A 21,826-nucleotide genomic window follows, 5' to 3' on the forward strand; every position below is an offset into this window, starting at 1 on the left:
ACACGGAGGTACAGTCAGTCACATGGAGTGAGGTACTGTTGCCTCGCGCGAACCGTGAAAATTGTCCATTTGAGGGGCACCTGGGTGGCTCAGTCAGTTAAGCAGTTAAGCATTTGACTGGTTCGTGGGTTTGAGCCCCACGCCGGGCTCTGTGCTGACAGCTCGGAGCCTGGAGCCTGCTTCAGATTCTGTGTCTCCCTCTCTCTCTGCCCCTCCCCCACTCATTTCTCTCTTTCTCTCTCTCTCCAAAAATGAATAAACATTAAAAAAATTTTTTAAAAGAATAAAATTGTCCTTTTGAACCTGCGACACTCTTTGTTGGACTTCTGTATCTTTCAGAACACTGACCTCAGGACATTTTTAGGAAATTTATTAAGGGACTCTAGGTGTGGGAATCAGTTAAATGCCCAGTGGATTGTTTTGATCGCTCAGAATAAGGCCAGCATACTGCAATCTCAAAAGAAAAGCTTAGCTTATTGTGTTTTCTATTTTTGGCAGAACATATATTGTGAGCCTTCTATTCTGAGACAGAGTTGGACTGAATTCGAGCATTAGACATTAATCACACCACGTTTTCATATTCCAGAGGTTTTTTTTCTCCGTGACCATCTCCTCTTACAATCTTTTGCAATTCCTTGTAGTCCAAATCTCCTGGCTAAATATGTTTCTAAATTGTTCTAGCTTTCTGTTGCTCTCCCCACCGGCAGACACGTAGAAAGCTATTTTGCTGTCTTAGCTTCCTAATGGGCCTGTTGATGTAATTCTCCCTTCATTTCTTAATAGGTTTAGAATGCTCCTCCCTGGTATTCATTTCTCTCCTGACACAACAGCAAAAGGGTATCTTACTTCCCTTTATCCCTCTGGCTGACAATAATATCTTCTTTCTCTTTCTTGTCCTTAATTGATGTTGTTTAGACTCATAGAGATCCTTTATCCCTCTTCCTTCCTGGTGTTTTTTTTAAGAAACCACCTATGTTCACACCTCATTTGTCTCTGGGCATTCCCTTGTGAAGCTTTCCTGGCAGTCGCTCTGTCCTTTGGAAGCTCTTTTTCCATCTTGGCGCCCCCTCTGGGTCTTAATTATGTGTTTCCGAAAGTTCTGCTTTCCTAGAGACACGTGGAGGATGGTGCACTAGGGTTTCCATGAATGGATGCACTAGGAGAAAAGACCTTTATGATCCACTGTGTTTGTATTTTAAAAAGAGAAAAACAAAATAATTGTACAAGTCTTGGGAAACGGTATTGGTTTGCTTTCCAGGCTCAGTGGAGACAGATTATCATTTACCATCTATCTTTATGAAGCAGATAATGATCATGTTGGATGTTTGTGTGGTAGAGCTGAAAGAGTAGGGGGTTTAGAGGGGATACGCTTGCGTTTTAATACTGGGTCTGCTACTCATTTGTTTGTGGCATTGGGCTGGCTATTTAAGAGGCTAACGGATTAAGTGAGATAAGGTATCCTAAGTGCCTAGCACAATGGTTCTCAAACTTCGATGTGTATCTTAATCGCCTAGAAATTAATGAAGAATGCAGAAGCCCACATGCATTGAGGTAGGGTAAGATTCTTTGTATTTTTACTGAGACTCTCGTGTGATTCTTCTACACCTGAGCTTGAGAAACACTGGTCTAACATACTGCAGGCTTTCGATCTCTATTGCTCTATTTCACACTCAGAATCATTGAAAAGTGATCTAAAGCGTTTTAAAGGGAATTCGTTTTGACTTAAACCTGCGTTTCAAAGGCCAGAGATTTGGAGAGGAAAGGTATTATATGAAGATAGATCTATTTTATATCTCCAATCTGTAACCCTAGAACCGAGTTTTGGCCAGATCATTCAGCTAAGGTTTCAATGCCTGAACGGTAATTGTCATCTCATACATGTTGATAGGAAAGTACCCTCTAGAAATATGTAGCCTTATACATCGCAGATGTAACAGAAGAGAGGAACTGAAACCGCATAGTTGTAAGTGATAAGCATAATAGGATTTAAAGTAGATTGTGATTAATTAATGATGTATATTGGAAACCCTAGGGCAACCACTGAAAAATATTTAAGAGGCATATAAAGCAAAGCAAAATGGAACAAAGTGGTTACACAGAAAGATGAAAAGAGGAACAAAAGAACAGATAAAGAAAAGATACGAAGATAGTAGATTACCAATTTTCAAAACACAACTTTTCCATTTACTCTTGCTTTTCTGTTTTCACTTATGGATTTCTGACCTTGTTATTCTTTTCTTCCTTTTGTTTTCTTTGAGGTAAATTCTCTTCTTTTTCTAGTTTCTAAGCTTGAGGCTTAAATCATTGATTATAGACCTTTTTCTACTTTTTTAAAATGGGCATCATCACGGCTGTAGATTTCCCTGGAAGTTCTTCTAACGCCACACCCCATAAATTGGATGTATTGTGTTTTCAGTCTCTTTCATTTCAAATATTTTTAAATTTCCATTGTGACTTCCTTTTTGGCCATGAAAAGTGTGTCGTTTAATTCGGTTTCTCTCGTATATTCTTTCAGCTGGACACAGACCAATGAAAACTGTCTTCAGAAACACTTACTGTTTTCAGTGGCTTTGTTTTAAAATCATGGAGGCTCAAATGACTTATGAGGATTTTTGGTTTGTTTGCTTTTATTTTTCCTCTGTATTATCTATTCTCTGAATAATGGCCTCACTGAATTGCTAAAAATGTAAATATAGAGGTAGAACAGAGGCGAAAGAATATTTGTTAAATGAATACACAAATGAATGAATGAATCATTTTGGTTCCTAAAACTTTTCAGTGACTTTGCTGCACTTAAAATAAAATCTACGCTTTTTCTTAGGGCCTGTGAGTTTTTGCAAAATCTATCCTTTTCTTAGATCGTCTGTTCCCCTCCCATTTCCAGCATCATCTTACTCCCTCTGCTTTGTTCATGTCTCTTGTGAAGGGTTTCCTGTTGTGGCACAAATAGATCCATACTCTGTGTAAGACACATGGGGTAAACAGAGTGTATTTATTTACCCTGGCCTAGACCTATCCCCCAGCTCTTCACATAGATACAGCATCTTAATAGTTCAACTTAAATGGAACCTCCTCAGAGAGGCCAACCACAGCCATGTCATCCAAAGTACCTTCCCCATTAATTCTATATCATATATGTTGATTTCTCCCTTAATGATGACCAATAAAAGACAATAATCCTTTTATTTTGCATGTTTACCTGTTTATCCCGTTTCCCTGTACTAAAATGTAAGCTCCAGAGAACATGGGCCATGTCTGCCTTGTCATGGATGATAAAGTTGGTAATTATGCTGAGGAAGAGTTATTATTTTTCTTTTTACTTTTTATCATGAAAATTTCAAGCATACATGAAAATGGAGAACAGTACAGTTAACCTCCATACCTATCGCCCAGGGTCAATGTAATTGACATGTGGTCAACCTTGTTTTGTCAATACCACCTTCCCTTTCCCCTAACTGGATAATTTTAAGGCATATTCCAAACACTGTATCATTCCATCCATAAACACATCACAATATATCCCTAGAAATAAGAACACTTTTTAAACATAACCATAACACCATGGCCACACCTAAAAAATTAACAAAACTTTCTTAATATAATGTAATATTGAGTGAAAGTTCAAATCTTTCTCGATCAAGACTTGGTTTGTTCAAATGAAGATCCAAGCCCACCATTGTGTTGGGGTAATACGTAACTGTTTCTCCTCTGTCTTGTGTTTTAATTGCAGTTCATTTGTCAAAGAAACTGCTCATTGATTTTTTGGATGGTTCTACATACCGGCCTTGGATGGCTGCATCTTTTTTTATTCCAGGTACTTTTAAAAACTGAGATATAACTCCTGGATCACAGAATACACCCTTTAAAGTGTATAGCTAAGTGAGTTTTAGCATATCTGCAAAGTTGTGCAACCAACACTAATTGCAGAATATTTTTAAAAATTTTTTATGTTTATTTACTTTTGAGAGAAAGAGAGAGAGAGAACAAGTAGGGGAGGGGCAGAGAGAGAGGGAGACAGAGGATCTGAAGCAGGCTCTGCACTGTCAGTGCAGAGTCCAATATGGGGATCAAACCCACAGCAGGGAATCATGACCTGAGCCGAAGTCAGACAGACACTTAGCCGACTGAGCCATCGAGGCACCCAGCAATTCATTCCTCATAATGGCTGAATAATATTTCATTGTATGGATATACCACATGTTTTTACTCATTAATCAATTGATGGACATTTGAGTTGTTTCCATTTGTTAGCTGTGACGAATAATGCTGCTATGAATGCACAGGTACAGGTATGTGTATGGATGTGTTTTCATTTCTCCAGGGTAAATAACTAGGAATGGAATTGCTAGGTCATATGATATTTCTGTGGTTAACTTTTTTTTTTTTTTTTTTTTTTGGTAGGGAGTATGAGCAGAGGAGGGGGGGAGAGAGAAAGAGAGAGACAGAGAGAGAGAGAATCTTAAGCAGGAAGCAGCCTCCATGCTTGGCATGGCCTCAATATGGGCCTCAATCCCAGGACCCTGGGATCATGACAATAGCCTAAATCAAGAGTTGGACACTCAACTACCTGAGCCACCCAGGCACCCCTGTATTTAACTTTTTGGAACTGTCAAACTGTTTCTAAAGTGGCTGCAACATTTCATTATCCCACCAGCAGTTTAGGATAGATCCAATGCCTTCACATCCTCATTAACATTTGTTATTGTCCATCCTTTTAATTATAGTCATCCTAGTGGGTATGAAGTGGAGTATCATTGTCATTTTGATTTGCATTTCCTTAGTCGCTAATAACGTTAGGAATATTTTCATGTCCTTATTGACCATTGGTATATCTTCTTTGGAGAAATATCCATTCAAATCCTTTGCCTATTTTTAAATTGGGTTGGTTGTCTTTTTGTTGTTGAATTGTAACTGTTTATATGATATATAAGTTCCCTTATGAAATGTGTGATTTGCAAATTTCTGTACTCTCTCTATTGGTTGGCTGTTCACTTTCTTAATGATATCCTTCGAAGTGTAAAAGTTTTAATTTTGATAAGTACAACCTATCCATTGTTTTTCTTTTGTAACTTATGACTTTGGTGTCATATTTATGAAACTGTTACCCAATCCAATATCGTGAAAATTCTTATGGTTTCTTCTAAGGGTTTTATAGTTGTGGCTCCTTCCATTTATGGCTATGATCCATTTTGAGCTTTTTGTATGTGTGTATGGTATAAAGAAGACACACAGCTTCTTTCTTTTACATGTGAATATCCAGTTGTCTCAGCACTGTTTGTTGAAAAGATTGGTTTTTTTCCCCATTGACTTATCTTGGCACCATTTTTAAAAATCAATTGACCATCCGTATAAGTTTTTCTTTCTGGATTCTAAGTTCTACTCCATTGATCTATATGTCTGTCCTTTTGTCATTAACATATCTTAGCTGTAGCTTTGTAGTAACTTTGAAATTGGAAAACGTGGGAGCACCTGGGTGGTTCAGTCAGTTCAGCGTCCAATTTCGGCTCAGGTCATGATCTCACGACCCATGAATGAGCCCTGCGTTGGGCTCTGTGCTGACAGTGTGGAGCGTGCCTGGGATTCTCTCTCTCCTTCTCTCTCTGCCCCTCCCCCCCAAAATAAATAAATAAACTTAAAAACATGAGATAGGACTAGCACCTTATCAAAAAAAAAAAAAAAAGAAAGAAAGAAATTGGGAAATGAGGATCCTCTGATTTTTTTCTTCTTTTTCAAGAGTCCTTTAAAACTATTCTGGGTGCCTCCTATTTCCATATGAAATTTAGACTCATCTTGTCAATTTCTGCAAACAAGTCATATTATTTCAAGTTTATGTGCCATTCCCCCTCCCCCCCCCCCCGAAAAAAAAATTCTACTGCTTTCATAGAGGAGCAGATTTTCAGATGTCCCGCTTGGCCATTCCTACCTACATCATGCCCCCAAATTGACTTCTGTATGTCACAGCTGGAAGTAACTCCAGAATTTCATCCGGTCTACCTCTATAACTTTATAGGAATACGGCTGAGAAATAGATGTAACTTCTTTCTTCTGAATTTAAAAGTTTTCAACATTTTCTCAACTTAGAAGTCCTTAACAGCAGGGGCTTTTTTCTCGCTCACTGTTTACCCATAGAGCCTAGTACTGGGTCTGGCACATGTCACATGTGCAGAATAAAGAATGTTGACATGGCTATCTGTCCATAGATTAGTGCACTGGTAGCCTGTGCTATGCAGTTTGTAATTCAGTTGGGAGAAGAGAGGGTCCCTGGGGCCAACGCTGGGCTGTGCCTGGGGTTATATTCTGTTGGATTCCAGAGAATTGTCAACTATGTGTGGAAATATTACAGACTTTTCGGTTTAGATATGAAATGTTTTTATAATTTTGGAAGGCCTCAGCTTGTACCTAGGTTAGTATAGATTTAGCTCAATTTCTCAATCTTTGAGCTGCCCATCTATAATAATCACTTTATAATAATCACTTCAGGGGCGCCTGGGTGGCTCAGGTGGTTGAGCGTCCGACTTCGGCTCGGGTCACAATCTCACAGTTCGTGGGCTGGAGCCCCGCGTCAGGCTTTGTGCTGATGGCTCAGAGCCTGGAACCTGCTTCGGATTCTGTGTCTTCCTCTCTCCCTGCCCCTCCCCTGCTCGTGCTGTGTCTCTCTGTCTCTCCAAAATGAATAAACGCTAAAAAAATTACAATAATCATTTACATGATAAGATTGAGAACTTTTACAAGCCTGAAATACATTCTGAAATACATTTTTAGAAATAATAGCGGGAAGCGCCTGAGTGGTTCAGTCGATTAAGCGCCAGACTCTTGATGTTGGGTTGGCTCAGGTCACAGTCTCACATGCGATTGAGCGCTGCGTCAGGCTCCCTGTTGACGATGCAGTGCAGAGCCTGCCTGGGATTCTCTCTCTCTCCCTCTCTCTGCCCCTCCCCTGCTCGCTCTCTCTCTCTCTCTCTCTCTCTCTCTCAAAAAAAATAAATGAAACGGTAAAAAATCATAATGGGAAGCTAATTCTTTCGGCATAATTCTTTGATAACTGTTAAGCCATTCACTTGTTTATTCATTTATTTATTTAACAGATATTTATTGAATACTTAATCATTGAATACGAGGCATTATGCTAAGTACTGGGGACACAATGTGACAAAGACAAGCATGGTCTCCTCCCCTCTTAGGAAATAAACAGCAGCTTAAATCCAAGCAGCAAATGAAAATGGAATCCCCAGAGGACCTTATCCACCACCATTCTGGAAACAGATACATACTGCTGGGCCATCACTAGAATATCTTCTGGCATACAGCACGTTCTTGTGAGAGGCAGAAAACCTTTCCAAATAATTCTCCTATGCTCTGCTTCTATTTCTTGGCCACTTGGTATCATCTCATTTCTCCAAGAATTCTGGTGTGGATTCTCCATCCTTCTCTAGACTCTTTCCATTCTGTCCCTCTTTTCCACTTATTTTGTTCTTTCTCAGTCCCTGCAAGAAAAGTGTGCTGACTTGTGTCTTTACTGAAGTGGTTTGTCTCTTAAATGCAGAGGACAGGGTATGATGGAGGAAGATATGAAAAGCACCACCAACGGGATGATACCATTCAGAGACTCCAGGACTTGCCTTGCTTATCGATGCCTGAAATTTCATAATTAGAGATTCTTGTCTCCAAAAGGTGTAGATTCTGGCTACAATATAAATATCCCTGGGGAGATAATTGTTTTTTGAGTCTTATAGGTCATTTCTGTATGGCGTTTATTTAAACCTTTTCTGAGAACAGGTTTTGGTTGGAAAGATGGAAAAAACATGAGCAGTAGATAACCAAAATTATTAGCAGGAGAGGGCGAGATGGGAGGTTGAAGATGCCACTGTTACAAAAGAGAAAGAAGTCATCTCTTCAAGATGATCTCAACTTAACTGTATTTCAAAACCATATCACTAAGTTCTCTTAAAAGGCTCTCTGAAACATGACATTAACAGTTAAAATTAGCTTTGTGATAAGTACTCAAATTCCACCGACTATAACCCTGGGGATAGAATGACACGGGTTACATGAAAAAATTTGGAACCCCTCATCCATATTCAATATCTCTGATGTATTCCTTCCTGCAAGCGCCTCCCCATTCCAGTCTTGGGGTTGAGAATTCCTGACATTCGGAGTACAGAGTATCGAAGTCAGTGGACTCAACGTCAAGATTAAAGAAAAACATAAAAAAGGATTTTGGAATGCTCAAAGTAGCAGTGAAATTTAGAGACCGGTCACTCGCTAAAATATGACATCCCCAGTGTGCACTCTGCCTGCCTTATACGCACGGCGGCGGGGGGGGGGGGGGGGGGGGCGGGTTCTGTACGAATATTCCCACGAATATCCCACGAATATGTCCTCAAGAGCACAGCCCAGGTTGTGATATTAATTATTCTCTGGCTTCAGTAGGCCTGTTTGGATCATTTTTTCAATTTTAACTGATTGATTTTAATGACAGATTTTATAATCATATTAAACAATGAGTCTTTTAACATGAAAGAAATGCCTTACGTGAACCCGGCGTTTAAATGAATAGCAGTTGTGTGAAATTGTGTGCGATGCCATCCGATATAAAATACGTGGACATAACAATTACAGGCCATCTGTTAAACTGGCATCTTGCTTGTACAGGAATGAAATTTCAATTAAGTTTTATTATCAGGAAGTGTAAATGACAGATCCCATACGAAAGGCCATAGCCAGTAAACTGTCTAAATAAAGAGTGAGATGTCATACAGTTAATGAGTTGCATCAGGTTCCCTGATTACATACTTTGTAAATAATGTGTTGTCGTTCACCAGCTCTTGGAAACGCGTGTTGCTGGTTAGCGTGGCGGTTGTTTTTTAAGTGATGCCCATATGGGAGGTAAATTGAAACAGTTGTGCGACACGGTCCGGAGTCGTCTGGTTAATGTTGATCCACCACTTGAGCTGGAGAGACTGAAGTTAAATCACACGTGAGATAAAAAAAGGACGATTAGAAAGGGGAGAAGCGAAAATCCTATCTCGAACGTGTCTAAGAAATGGTGATTTGCTGGAAGCCACGCATCCATGGCCTGAAAACCATTCACAACCCGAAGGAACGGATGTCAGGATCCCACCGTGGTTCAGTGTGGTTTCGCATCATCCCAGGAGGGAGAGATTCTAACACTGTCAGCAAGTGTAGGGACAAGGGTCTGGGTTCTCGACAGCAGAACAAGTTGGCTTATAGCTTTTAGCGGTGAAATGTGTCTCATAACTCATCAACCAGGGTCCTTGTTTTCTTACCTGTCATCAACATAATATCTATTATTGCCGTGATAGGAAAATAAATAAATAAATAAATCATACCCAAATTCTACATGTTCAAGTTGTAACTTGGAGAGTTGTCAAAAAGAAGTCAAATTTTCGTTCCCGTAAAGAAGCTAAAAATAACCTCAAGCCATTTCTCTCCAGTGCGCTTCTACAAACATATAATTAAGTAGAGCTCAGATTCATCATCGAAGGCATCAGCCACAGCTGCGGACCCTTGGAAAGTTATTCAGCGTCTTCCAGCACTTTTGCTGAGTAATGTCTGGGTGAGGCAGCAGCCAGAATCCAGCCCTGGACAGGATTTGCCAGAGGCATTTGCAGGCTGGGTGACCTATCTCCTCTGGGCCCGGATACTTCCGAATTTCAAGGTTACTGAATGGATATCACATGCCAGAAAGTGAATTCTTCGGTGACCTTTACTGTTAATTCAGCTCTTCTGGCTTTCAATGGAGAGTGGATGGATTCCTGTTGGGTGTTGTTTTTTTGGTTTTTTGTTGTTTTTTTGGGGTTTTTTTTTTGGTATTAACTTTTGAAAAAGAATGGGCAGATGACAGGAACAAAATAAATGAGCTTTTACTTGGATTCAGCCTGTTTAATTCCACCTGTATTTTGGAGGTGGGGTAGAAAAAGGAATCTGCTGTATACCTAGTCCTGGGGTTGGGGGCGGCACCAGAATAGCAAGCAGGTATCAGGACTGCCGATGAGTTTTGACTTAAATTTTAAGAATTTTTTTTTTATGGGGATGTAATTTACAAACAGTGAAATACACAGATCTTAAGTCTACAGTTCCACCATTTTTGGCAAAAAGATACACTCATGTAATTCACATCCCTATCAGTATGTAGAATGTTTCCATCATACCATAAAATTTTCTTGTGTCCTTTCCCAATCAATCACTATGCTCCCTGCTCCCAACCACTGAACTGATTTTTATCACTACAGATTCTTTTTTTCCTATCGAAGAACGTTGTATAAATGGAATCATACATTATGTACTCTTTAGTGTATAGCTCTTTTCACGAGGAAGCCTTTTCTTCTGTGAAAGAGGTTTTACAGGGGCGCCTGTGTGGCTCAGTCGGTTAAGTGTCCCACTTCGGCTCAGGTCATGACCTCACAGTTTGTGAGTTCGAGCCCCATGTTGGGCTCTGCTGTCAGTACAGAACCCACTAAGGATCCTCTGCCCCCCCCCTTTGCCCCTCCCCCGCTTGAGCTCTTCCTTTCCCTCTCTCTCTCTCTCAAAAATAAACATTTTTTAAAAAGAGGTTTGAGAGATTAATCCATATTGCATGTAGTAAAAGCTATTTCTATTGCATGTAGTAAATCTATTTCTATTAATGGGCTTTTGCTTTGTTTCTAGTTTCGAGCTATTACAAATAAAGCTGCTATAAACATTCTTGCATGAAATGTTGGAGGACATTTTATTTCTCTTGGATTAATATCTAGGATTCACATTCGCCCCCTTAGAGAATGTAGGTAACTTTCCAGAATCACACATCGAATCAGTACTGGGAATCAAACCCAGATGCATGAGACTCCGAAGCCTGTGATCTTAGCCAATATAGCGACGTAAAACTTCTTAGCATAGAGTTCTGCTTCTGGATGGCAGCATGAGGGGCTCTGTGGGCACCCTCCCCAGTGCAACAAGCAAAACTAGTGAAAACTATTTTAAAAATCCAGCCATTTAGGGGTGCCTGGGTGGCTCCGTTGATCAAGCATCCCACTTGGGCTCAGGCCATGATCTCTCGTTTGGTGAGTTCGAGCCCTGCATCGGGCTCCGTGCTGATAGTGCGGAACTTGCTTGGGATTCTCTCTCCCTCTCTCTCTACCTCTCCCCGACCTGTGTGTGTGCTTTCTGTCTCTCTCTCAAAATAAAAGAAAGAAAGAAAGAAAGAAAGAAAGAAAGAAAGAAAGAAAGAAAGAAAGAAAGATCCAGCCATTTAAAGTCTTTGAAAGTTTTCCCAAGGGAATACAGCAAATGAAGAAACATTTATTCAAGAAAGTCTACTAAAACTCAGCAAGAACAGCAAGAATCTGTGATGTGTGTGTGTGTGTGTGTGTGTGTTAATTTATTTTCAGAGAGAGAGAAAGAGCAGGGAAGGGGAAGAGAGAGAAGGAGAGAGAGAATCCCAAGCAGTCTCTGCACTGTCAACACACAGTCCAATGTGGGGCTTGATCCCGTGAACCATGAGATTATGACCTGAGCCAGAATCAAGAGTCAGATGCTTAAACAACTGAGCCACCCAGGTGCTCCAAGGATCTGTGATGTTTGAACAATGACCCACCTTTACCTCTCCCCCATGCCCTACTCAGCTCAGTTAGATAGAACTTCTGCTTCATGTAGGTTGTGGCCAAAAAGGCAGGCCTCCCTCTCTCCTCACAAGGGTTATAGTATTTCACTAGGAGAAGGCTCTTAGCATTCTCCTATCATCAGACTCCAAGTTGAAGAGGCTACATTCCTGGTGAGTGTGCCCGAGAAGTTGTGGCTGCCTGGCTGCCTTCCTTCACTCAGCCGATCCCCAGGGAATGGACGCGCTACCACAGGCAGGGCAAGCTAAAAATACCGAGGCCCTGATTATTTCTCCCCCACGGTGATAATAAAGAGATTCCCCATCAGCAAGGCAAAGCCAAGAAGACCAGGGATATCCCCAGCCAGCATGCAGGGTAGTGACTCAGATGTTTTGTCTGCAGGGAGAAGCAATCGATAAGAAGAGAATTCCAAGTTCTCCAGAGGAACTGACTTGATCTGAGATGGGGGGGGGGGGGGGGAGGTGGGAAATTCAAATCTCAATGTCAAAAACAGCAGTTCCTTTAAGATAAACCATGAGCCAGCGAACTTATCAGAGCTAGCATGAAATATACTTTGCTTCAAGACCTTGGGATGGGTTGTCGGTCGGGGTGGGCAGAATAACAGTGATTTCACCTTTTCAAATCCTAAATTCCCCAAACAACAAAATCTGACTGCCTGTTCAATGCCTTGGCCAGGCTAGAGCACAAATCCTTCGTCAACAGGACCATGTGCAGTGGTGTGGAGGGTGCTGTCTAAAGCAAAATCAGAAATGAAAACAACAGTGCATGAGGAAATCCATCAAATGCTCTAGGGGTCTAAGTTGAAGGGGTGATGTCAAGAAAGGAGCAACCCTTGGAGGGATGTCTTTGAGCATCGAGAAGGTGAATTGGAAGAAATATGATCATTTTTTTTATTATACGCCGTATGTTGGCCTGAAAATGTAAGTGTGTAATGAGAGCTGTTTCTGATTTGAATCAGTTGTGTGGCAAAGACTGTATGTGGTATGTTGGACCTTGGCTAATTTGTTCTAAGACCCTTTAATTTTCTTAGGGAAACCAATGAAGGTTTTTAATGTTATGGCTATGGGACATTAATAGTTCTGAGGAGCTCAGCTCAAACACATTTCTGGAGAACACTAAAATTCCAAGACCAGTGGAATATAAGAAATTATTGAAAACTGGATTTTTTTTTTACTTAATAGTATTCATTTCCAGTCTTTGCTAAGTGAATTTTCTTTCTTCCTTTTTCTTTCCTTCCTCCCTCCCTTCTTTCCTTCCTCCCTCCCTTCTTTCCTTCCTTCCTTCCATCCTTCCCCCTTCCTTCCTTTTTTTCCCTCCCTCCCTCCTTTCTTTCTTTCCTTCCCTTCTTTCCCTCCTTCCTTCCTTACCTACAACCCTCCTTCCTTCCTTCCCTCATTCCTTCCTTTCTTCCTTCTTTCCTTCCATCCTTCCCCCTTCCTTCCTTCTTTCATTCCTCCTACCTCCCTCCTTTCCTTTTTTCCTTCCTTCTTTCCTTCCATCCTTCCTTCCTTCCTTCCTTCCTTCCTTCCTTCCTTCCTTCCTTTCTTCCTCAAACATTTCCCCAATATTTGGTAAAGAAAAACAGAATTATGCGATAGTCAACTGCACAGAAATCCTTGAGCCTCAGAGACAGAGAAGGAGGTGTACACAGTGAGTGAGACTGGGGTCTTATGACTTGAATAACAACAGATGGGAGGGAGGACAGTTATCTCTAATTGCAGTTAGCAAGGAGACTTGAGAGGACATCTGGGTTGAGAGCAGGTTATCTCTAGGAACGTTCTTTGCTTCTCTTTAGTGCAGGCAAAAGAATGTTTCTTTCTGTACTTGAGCCTGTTGAGAGTTATGAAAGAGGCCTTTGTGAGGAGAAATACTCCATGGATTAGAGGAAGAAAGCAGTAAGCCTGGAAAACCATGAATTAATTTTGGTAAACCATGTTGAAGAGAAATACTTGTGAATGACAGAAAGAGAGTGAGAGAGAGTTCACACCAAAAAATTTGAACAGTTGTACCCAAACTGCAATGGAATTTACTGAAAAATGCTGAAAGATTGTAATTCCATAATTTTCTGCTTTTGTTCTATTGGGACAGATTTGAGGATTTTGCCAGTACTGTCGGAAATCACTTGTAACGGCATTGGGAGAGGGTCGTTACGCTCTCTTGTGAACGTGGCGCTGTGATGTGCTGGGTCAGCGGGCTGCCCCAACACCTGGTCTGTGGCTCTACCCAGAAGTCCTCATTCTGGATGGACGCCCTAACGCAGGGTTTCCAAAACTGCACTGCACATTAGAGTCACCTGGGGACCTTTTACAGCTATCAATGCCTGGGGTCCACTCTACACCAATTAAATAGTATCTTTGGGGATGGGGACCAGGCATAACTGTTTTCTCAGACCTCTCCAGGTAATTGCGATTTACAGAAAGAGCTGAGAACCGCTACCCTTGGGAGATGCGGGGCCAGCAAATGAAATTACCTGTGGAACTGTCTGTGAAGAAAGAACAGAGATGAGGCCAGTGGGAAAGGGGCCAGAAAAAAAATCAATACGAGAGAACAGGATGTGGTATGTTTTAGACAGAGCAGCCAGAGAATGCTCATCTTTTGTCCAAATGGGAAAGAGAGCTAGATCGTCACTTCTTCTAAAACCCTGAACCCCAGAGACACAGCCAAAGAGCTGGGATACTGTTGGAATTCTCTGAGCACAGGGGGTCCCTAAGAAACTTCCAACCTCAATGAACAATGGGCCCTTTGGACAAAGATCTCAAGAGATTCCTTAAATCCAAAAATCTCTAACAAATCCAAAGGCAAGATGAGCTTTGAAGACCCAGGAATTCTTCACAGGGCAGCAATGTTACCAGGCAGGACAGACCATCTCCCTCCCTCCCTCCCTCCCTCCCTCCCTCCCTCCCTCCCTCTCTTCCTTCCTTCCTTCCTTCCTTCCTTCCTTCCTTCCTTCCTTCCTTCCTTTTCTTTCTGTCTTTCTGACTTTCCTCCTTTCTTTAAGTTTACTTATTTATTTTGGGAGAGAGAGAGAGCACAAGGAGGGAAGAGGCAGAGAGAGAGAGAGAGAGAGAGAGAGAGAGAAGGATAGAGAGAGAATCCTAAGCAGGTTCCACACTGTCAGCGTGGAGCCTGATGCAGGGCTCTAACTCACAAACTGTGAGATCATGACCTGAGCTGAAATCAAAAGTCTGGCACTTAACCGACTGAGCCACCCAGGTGCCCCCAGACCATGTCCTTGCTGTAGGAAGCAATGCAGTGGGCGGTGCATCCTGCTTCAGCAAGCAAAACTTTCTGGAATAGAATAGATTCCACTGGCTACAATCTTCGAAAGGCACTTGTGAATTCAGCATGACATAGCAATTAAGGTTGCCAGATAGATCATAGGACGTCCAGGTAAATTTGAAGTTCACATAAACAATGAAAAACTTTCTTATATTGCCTTGGACATGCTTATACCAAAAATTAATGTGTTGGGGTTACCAGCAATTCAAATTTAACTGGACGTCCTCTACTTTCATTTGCTAAATCTGCTAACTCTCATTCCCAGTGACTTTATAGTAATATTTTATAAAATGCTGGCCTGGAAAGTGAGAAATGGCTGAGAAATGAAACCAGATCCACCTGGACATTGATGGACAGAGCCAGCTGAAAGCGCTGTGCTGTGATGGTCTGACGGGAAAGACAGAGTGTCCTTAGGTACAGCCATCAAGGTTCAAAATCATTTCCAAAAGAGACGCTAGTGTCTCATAATAAGACGCCATAAAAGGAAGGTACTTTGGAGTGTTGTCGTGCTAGAAGTTTCCTGGTTCATAGTCAGTACGTAGGACATCTGTCAATAGGCTGCAGGCTGTGGTCCCAGGAGAAGGCCTAACAAGACAAGATCCAACTGGAGACCCAAAACTAGCAGTGGCATGGGATCCTAGATTGGAACCTAAAAGTAAGACTAGGACAGAAGCTTAATTAGTGGTCCTGGGGGACTATGACACCAGGTCAAACTGGCAGCAAGGACAGCTACATATATACAGATCTGTATTATCTGTCTACCTGTCTGTCTGTCTATCAATCTATTATCTATTGATCTAGCATCTATCAATCTATTGTGTATGTATGTATCTATTATCTATCTATCTATCTATCTATCTATCTATCCATCCATCCATCTATCTATCTATCATCTATCATCTATCATCTCCTGAAAATATCACCTTAGCAACTGGCCTAATGCTGTCTGCCTCAGACCAAAATTGATTCTGAGAACAAAGCACACTGCTGACTCTGCTGGTGAGGATGGCCTGGCTCCAACCACGGAGGAGAGAATAATTACAGAGACATGGGATTGAGACCCACAGCCTAAGCCGGAAGTATCTCTAGAGTTTTTGGGCATCTTCACAAAGCAGCCTGGGTCAAATGTCATGATTCTTACTTGGCAGTTTATACAGTGGCAAATCAGTGCCTTGTGTCTCCTGGCTATGCCCTGAAAGTACAAAAATGCCCGGTGACAGCAAAGTGTCTGAAATCCCTGACCACTAAGCTTTGTTGTAATGGTGCTTGGTGAACCACTAGGCAGAGTTGGTGTCTACGTAGGATAGTACGTGGTTGATTTCACGTAAAGAAGACAGAGGGTAAACTCAAATGTCCAATCAGGAAATGTTCTATTTAGGAATGCCATTCTTCCAAAAAGTCTAATCCTTAATTTATAATTGTTTAATACATAAGATTTCTAGTAGCTGAGAATTCTGTGTTCCCCACATTGGATACAGAATCTTGTCATTGGCCAAACCTGTGCAGGTGCTAGACGTATGAATCTCAGAAAGAGTGGAAAGTGGGTTCTAATAACAGCATATGGTCTTTTAAACTTCCAACTGCAGATGCTAAGGAACAACTTCCTTTTTGGCTCTGTGAAATGGGGACAGAATGGAGGGTCTGTGATTTGCTAAGTTCTGTAGGAAAAAAAAAAGCAGGGCCATGATCATTGAGGAATCAACCATGGGGTCTCCCCACATCTCTATATCCGTGATGCTAACAGGTCATTTGAATACAAATGACTACTTTGAAGTGTCTGCTAAGTTAGTGACTTGATGTAAAGGTAAAGCAATCAATGTGCTGACTATAGTTTCTATTCAATAATATGTTCTCTTAGAGGGTATCTGGATTCCATCTAGGTTTAGCTTTGTAACGGAATAGAATAGCGTGATCATATTACCCTTCATCGGCCACTTTTGATACCTTTGACCTCTAATTAGGCAGTTACAAGTAAGAGATCCACTTGAGGTATGCTCTAGAAATGGAAGAATTCGTCCTAACATAGTTCTTATCCTTATAAATGGCATGGTTCTGTTCTTTTTATAATTAACAAGCATTAAATGATTGGTTTTTGAAGTTGCATGTTGGGTACAACACCACTTCCTTGAGTATGAGGTAGCAGAAGGGCTGGGCAGCGTGAAGCTGATAACAGGGTTTCTTAGAATCAGGGCAAAAATGACCTTAGAATTAAGAGAAAGCCCTTGAGTTCTCTTGTTCTTTCTCTCACCTCTGTGGGCTATACCCAAAGACAAAGCTGCAGATTATTTGTACTTCTTTGATATGTGAAGTATCAAAAAACAAATCCTGGCAACCTCAAAAACCACCTTGTTACTTTATTGTGAGTATCCATCATTGTATAAACCAATTTAATAGGGGACCATAGTTGCCAAATTGTCTGATCTCCAGATTTTCTCAGCATTTCCCATCTGTTCACACAATAGCCAGAAGATGTTTGCTTTCCTGGATACAGAATAATGCTTTAAAACTGCCTGAAGGAAACTACTCATCCAAGCTGTTTTAATAAGGTTAAGTATATAAAATATTCATCTCACAGGATATATGCCCATATGCTATCATATCATTAGTCACAGAAATGGACATTTAATTACTCTGGTCTCTAAAGTCCATCTCTATGGTGAGACTGTGCAGGACTTTGTGAATCAGGCTGCCTCATTCATCCATGACAGCATTTTTTTTTTTTTTTACCTAGTTGTTGGTTCTCAGTCTTCTCAGAAGCTTTCCGGCTATCATCTGAAATTAGCCCCCCTTATGTGGAGGACAGGGAGAGACTGAAGAACCAGGCAGAGCACTCCAGGTTGGTAGGTGACAGTTTTAATAAGCAAAGGGAACTTACAAGGCTTGTCTTGGGCAGCAGCAAGACAAATGGGTCCCCACTCCCGCCTGCCGTATCTTAAAAGTTTATATATATAGAGAGAGAGAGAGGCCTTAACTGGGTTCAGAGAGGTATACTGTGCAAGTGTTGTCAATACCACTTCACTGTCCCAAGACTGTGTCCTTGGAGCGGCCTCTGGAAGCGAGAAAGGCAAGTGGAAGCCACATTCCAAGGATGGAAGGGGGCGAGGAGCCTTCTGAGTGTCCTAGCCAGCTCATGGGTCAACAGTAGTCATGTCTTTCCCATGACCTTCCCCAACCCTAGCTCACAGGGCTTTCTCCGCGTCATGATAGTCCATTTGCCTGTCCACTTTGTAAATGGTCATTCCTTCTTGTCAACCATCTCAACATATTTGGAGCAACCGCACCCCCCCCCCCCCCCCGGCATTCTACGCAGTGGTCTTACCCATCTCCTTGTAGGCTATCACATGTTCTTAAACAGTCTTCCTGAACAGTGAAATTCTGTTCTCTTTTCAACAAGAGCCAGAGAGGAAGTTGTTGCTTAAATATCTGCAATAAAAAGACCCTGTTTCCAAACTATTGATTGGAATTTCACTTACCACTATTTCTAAACTCAAATGTTCTAGCCCTGCTAGAATATTGGTTGGTCAATATTAAGAAATCACATTCCGTGTGGGGGAAAGAAGGCCATAGAGTGATTTTTCTCTCATGTTTTCCTATCAAAAGACATCAGTCAGATGTGGTACTTCATGCAGAGAGAATAGGTGGTTGTGTCATTAAGATTACATTTTCCCAGAAACAGACTTGTTTGTACTTCCTGTGGGCAGTATTTCTAAATTAGCATACATATCAAATAGTACATGTGTATTTCTACTTCACTTATTACTATATACCCATTTGGATACTTGTCTATATCTCTATTTATACATATATATGTGTATGTATATATACATATACATATATGTGTGTGTGTGTGTGTGTGTGTATATATACGCATACATATATATATCAAAGGATACCTACTGAAATATTGAAGGTATTTCTAAGTGGTATAATTATAGCTGAGTTTTATTTCCTCCTGTTGGTTTTCTTGGTAGTTTCAATTTTGTATTATTTTATTATTTATTGTTTTTTATTATTCAGTTTTTTATTATTTTTATTTATTATTTATTTATTTGTTTATTTTTAATTTTTTAACATTTATTTACTCTTGAGAGAGAGAAAGAGAAAGAAAGACAGAGCATGAGCAGGGGAGGGGCAGAGAGAGAGGGAGACACAGAATTTGAAGCAGGCTCCAGGCTCTGAGCTGTCAGCACAGGGCCTGATGTGGGGCTCAAACTCATGAACCGAGAGATCATGACCTGAGCCAAAGTCAGACACTTAACCAACTGAGCCACGAAATGCCCCTCAAATTTTTTGTTAATGTTTTTTTTTTATTATTTATTTTTGAGACAGACAGAGACAGAGCATGAGCAGGGGAGGGGCAGAGAGAGAGGGAGACACGGAATCCAAAGCCGGCTCCGAGCTCTGAGCTGTCAGCACAGAGCCCGACACGGGACTCGAACCCACAGACCGTGAGATCATGACCTGAGTCAAAGTCGGATGCTCAACCGACTGAGCCACCCAGGCACCCCGCCCCTCACATTTTTAAATCAAGAATGTGCTTTACTCCTATAATCATTTTTAAAATGTGAAAGCAGCCGTTTGCCCGCTGTAAGCAGGATCTACACGTGAGCATAACTGATGTGCCTATCCCAATGCTAAAAGCCGTGGGCATCCGCAGATAGCCTCACGATGCACCGATGTGTTCATTTGTACCACGTCGCTGCTGCCCTGAAGAGCCCGTCAAGCGCTACAGAATGCTCTTGGGGTCAGATGGGACAATTGCAATCTTCCGCTTTGATTTCCTGAGAAAATAAGTGGGCAGGAATATAATAAAAAAGAGAGTAGAAAGACACTAATGTTTAGTAAGTGCCTGTTTATGGCCTAGGTATTGGCAGACGAGAATTCTACCACTGAACCACCCATGCATGGCCTAGGTATTGGATGTGTGTGTTGTCTCATTTCGTCTTCGGAATCTGGTATCGCTCCTATTTTGCAGATAAGGACGCGGACACACAGTTGCATGTAATGGCACACTAACTCCGGCAGACCTGGGGCTTGAACGTAGTTTAAAAACTGCAGCTCCTTGCACTCCACCCCACTGCATTATTTCCCAATTTCTGGAGAAAATAAGGCAGACTGATGTGACACAGACAACCTGTCAGTCACTTGTAACTACTGTTTTCTAGGGCTCTCCTATTGTGATTTCTCTTGGCGTAAATGGCCCCCAAAAGTCCTTATAAGGCCATGCCTTCATTACCCTTTTATTTTTCTAAATTTTTTTAACATTTATTTAATTTTGAGACAGAGAGAGAGAGCATGAACAGGGGAGGGTCAGAGGAAGAGGGAGACATAGAATCTGAAACAGGCTCCAGGCTCTGAGCTGTCAGCACAGAGCCCGACATGGGGCTCGAACCCACAGACCGCGAGATCATGACCTGAGCCGAAATCGGATGCTTAACCCACTGAGCCACCCAGGCGCCCCTCATTACCCTTTTAGTTGCAAACCTCCCCAGTTAATAAAATCCTTTTGGACTTTTTATAAAACCGCTGTGCATGTAACATTGAGGTCAAAAGTATGCCGTTGTAGAGTGTATGTTAACTAGCTCCCTACCAAAGTAAAAATAACCATTTGAGGCAAGTCAAAAACCTTGGCCTGAAACCATGGACAGATTCTCTAATTCCTTCCTGATACTGATGGACCGTAAGTGGGATGGATAAGAAGGGGACAAAGCTTTGACCCACTTTCCAATCGACCAACTTGTTTTAATCCGATGCACACTGATGTGAAGCGGGACTTGGGAGGTTCCTCCCACCCCCCACCCCTCCTCCACCAAAGGCTGGTCCAGCCTCCCGTGCAGCCACCATGGAGCCCCGCTAGTGATGGAGGTGGTGGCACATCGTGGGAACCGGCCACAGGAGTGGAAACCCTACCTTTTATCGACCTGCAACCTAATTCTTACAACCACCACTACAAGAGGACAGAAGACAGCTCTTCAAATGTTTGAAAAGTGGAACTGGGTCTTCCTCTAATATTGTCTCTTGTCCAGGTTAAACTGGGAGCTTCTTTAAACCCACCTATGCCTAACGTTATTGAGAGTCCACAGTGCGCTCCGCTCGTCTTAGCCCTTCTCAGTCTCACCTCCTGGCTACTTCGCATTTAATCAGCGGGGCGCCTGGGTGGCTCAGTCGGCTAAGTGTCCGACTTCAGCTCACGTCATGATCTCACGGTTTGTGGGTTTGAGCCCCACATTGGGCTCTGTGCTGACAGCTCAGAGCCTGGAGCCTGCCTCGGGTTCTGTGTCTCCCTCTCTGCCCCTCCCCTGCTCACACTCTGTCTCTCTCTCGAGATTAAATAAACATGAAAAAAAAAAAAAGAATTTAATCAGCGTTTCAATGCATGCTGCCTAATCTAGAGTTAACCAAGGAAAAGGGGTTGATCTCACCTGCCTCCCCTTCAGTCTTACCTGTAGATAATCACTTCGGTCTGTAGCCTTCGGTGACTTTATGTATGTAAGTCTGTCCCGATTTCTGTCTTCATCTCAGTCTCTGTCTTCTCTTCAGTGTCTGTAAGTTCTCTCATCAGGCACAGCATAAACCACCTAGTTCATTCCAGCTTGTTTTGTGTCTTTCAGTAAGATTTTATAGTTTATTCCATCCTTGGGCAAGACCTTCAACTTCTTTGATCCACAGGTTTTACGTATACGTACATGAAACTCAAGATTCCCCAGAATTCCAAAATTGCTGACATTTGAAAGAGTTAAATGTGTTCTTCACATCATTTACAGAGGCTCTCTTGTTTAGCAGGAGACTTTAAAATGCTCCCTGCCTTCAAACCAAAATGCCTTTCTAAATACGTACAATTTTGGGGGGAGCCCTTTCTCCATGTCAGACTGCTCTGGTTTGTAAAATCTCGTTGAGAATGAACTTTATTTATTTCTAAGTAAGCGCGG

This window comes from Panthera pardus, unplaced genomic scaffold, assembly GCF_024362965.1.
Source record: "Panthera pardus isolate Hobbes unplaced genomic scaffold, ASM2436296v1 HiC_scaffold_22, whole genome shotgun sequence".
NCBI classification, from domain to species: Eukaryota; Metazoa; Chordata; class Mammalia; order Carnivora; family Felidae; genus Panthera; species Panthera pardus.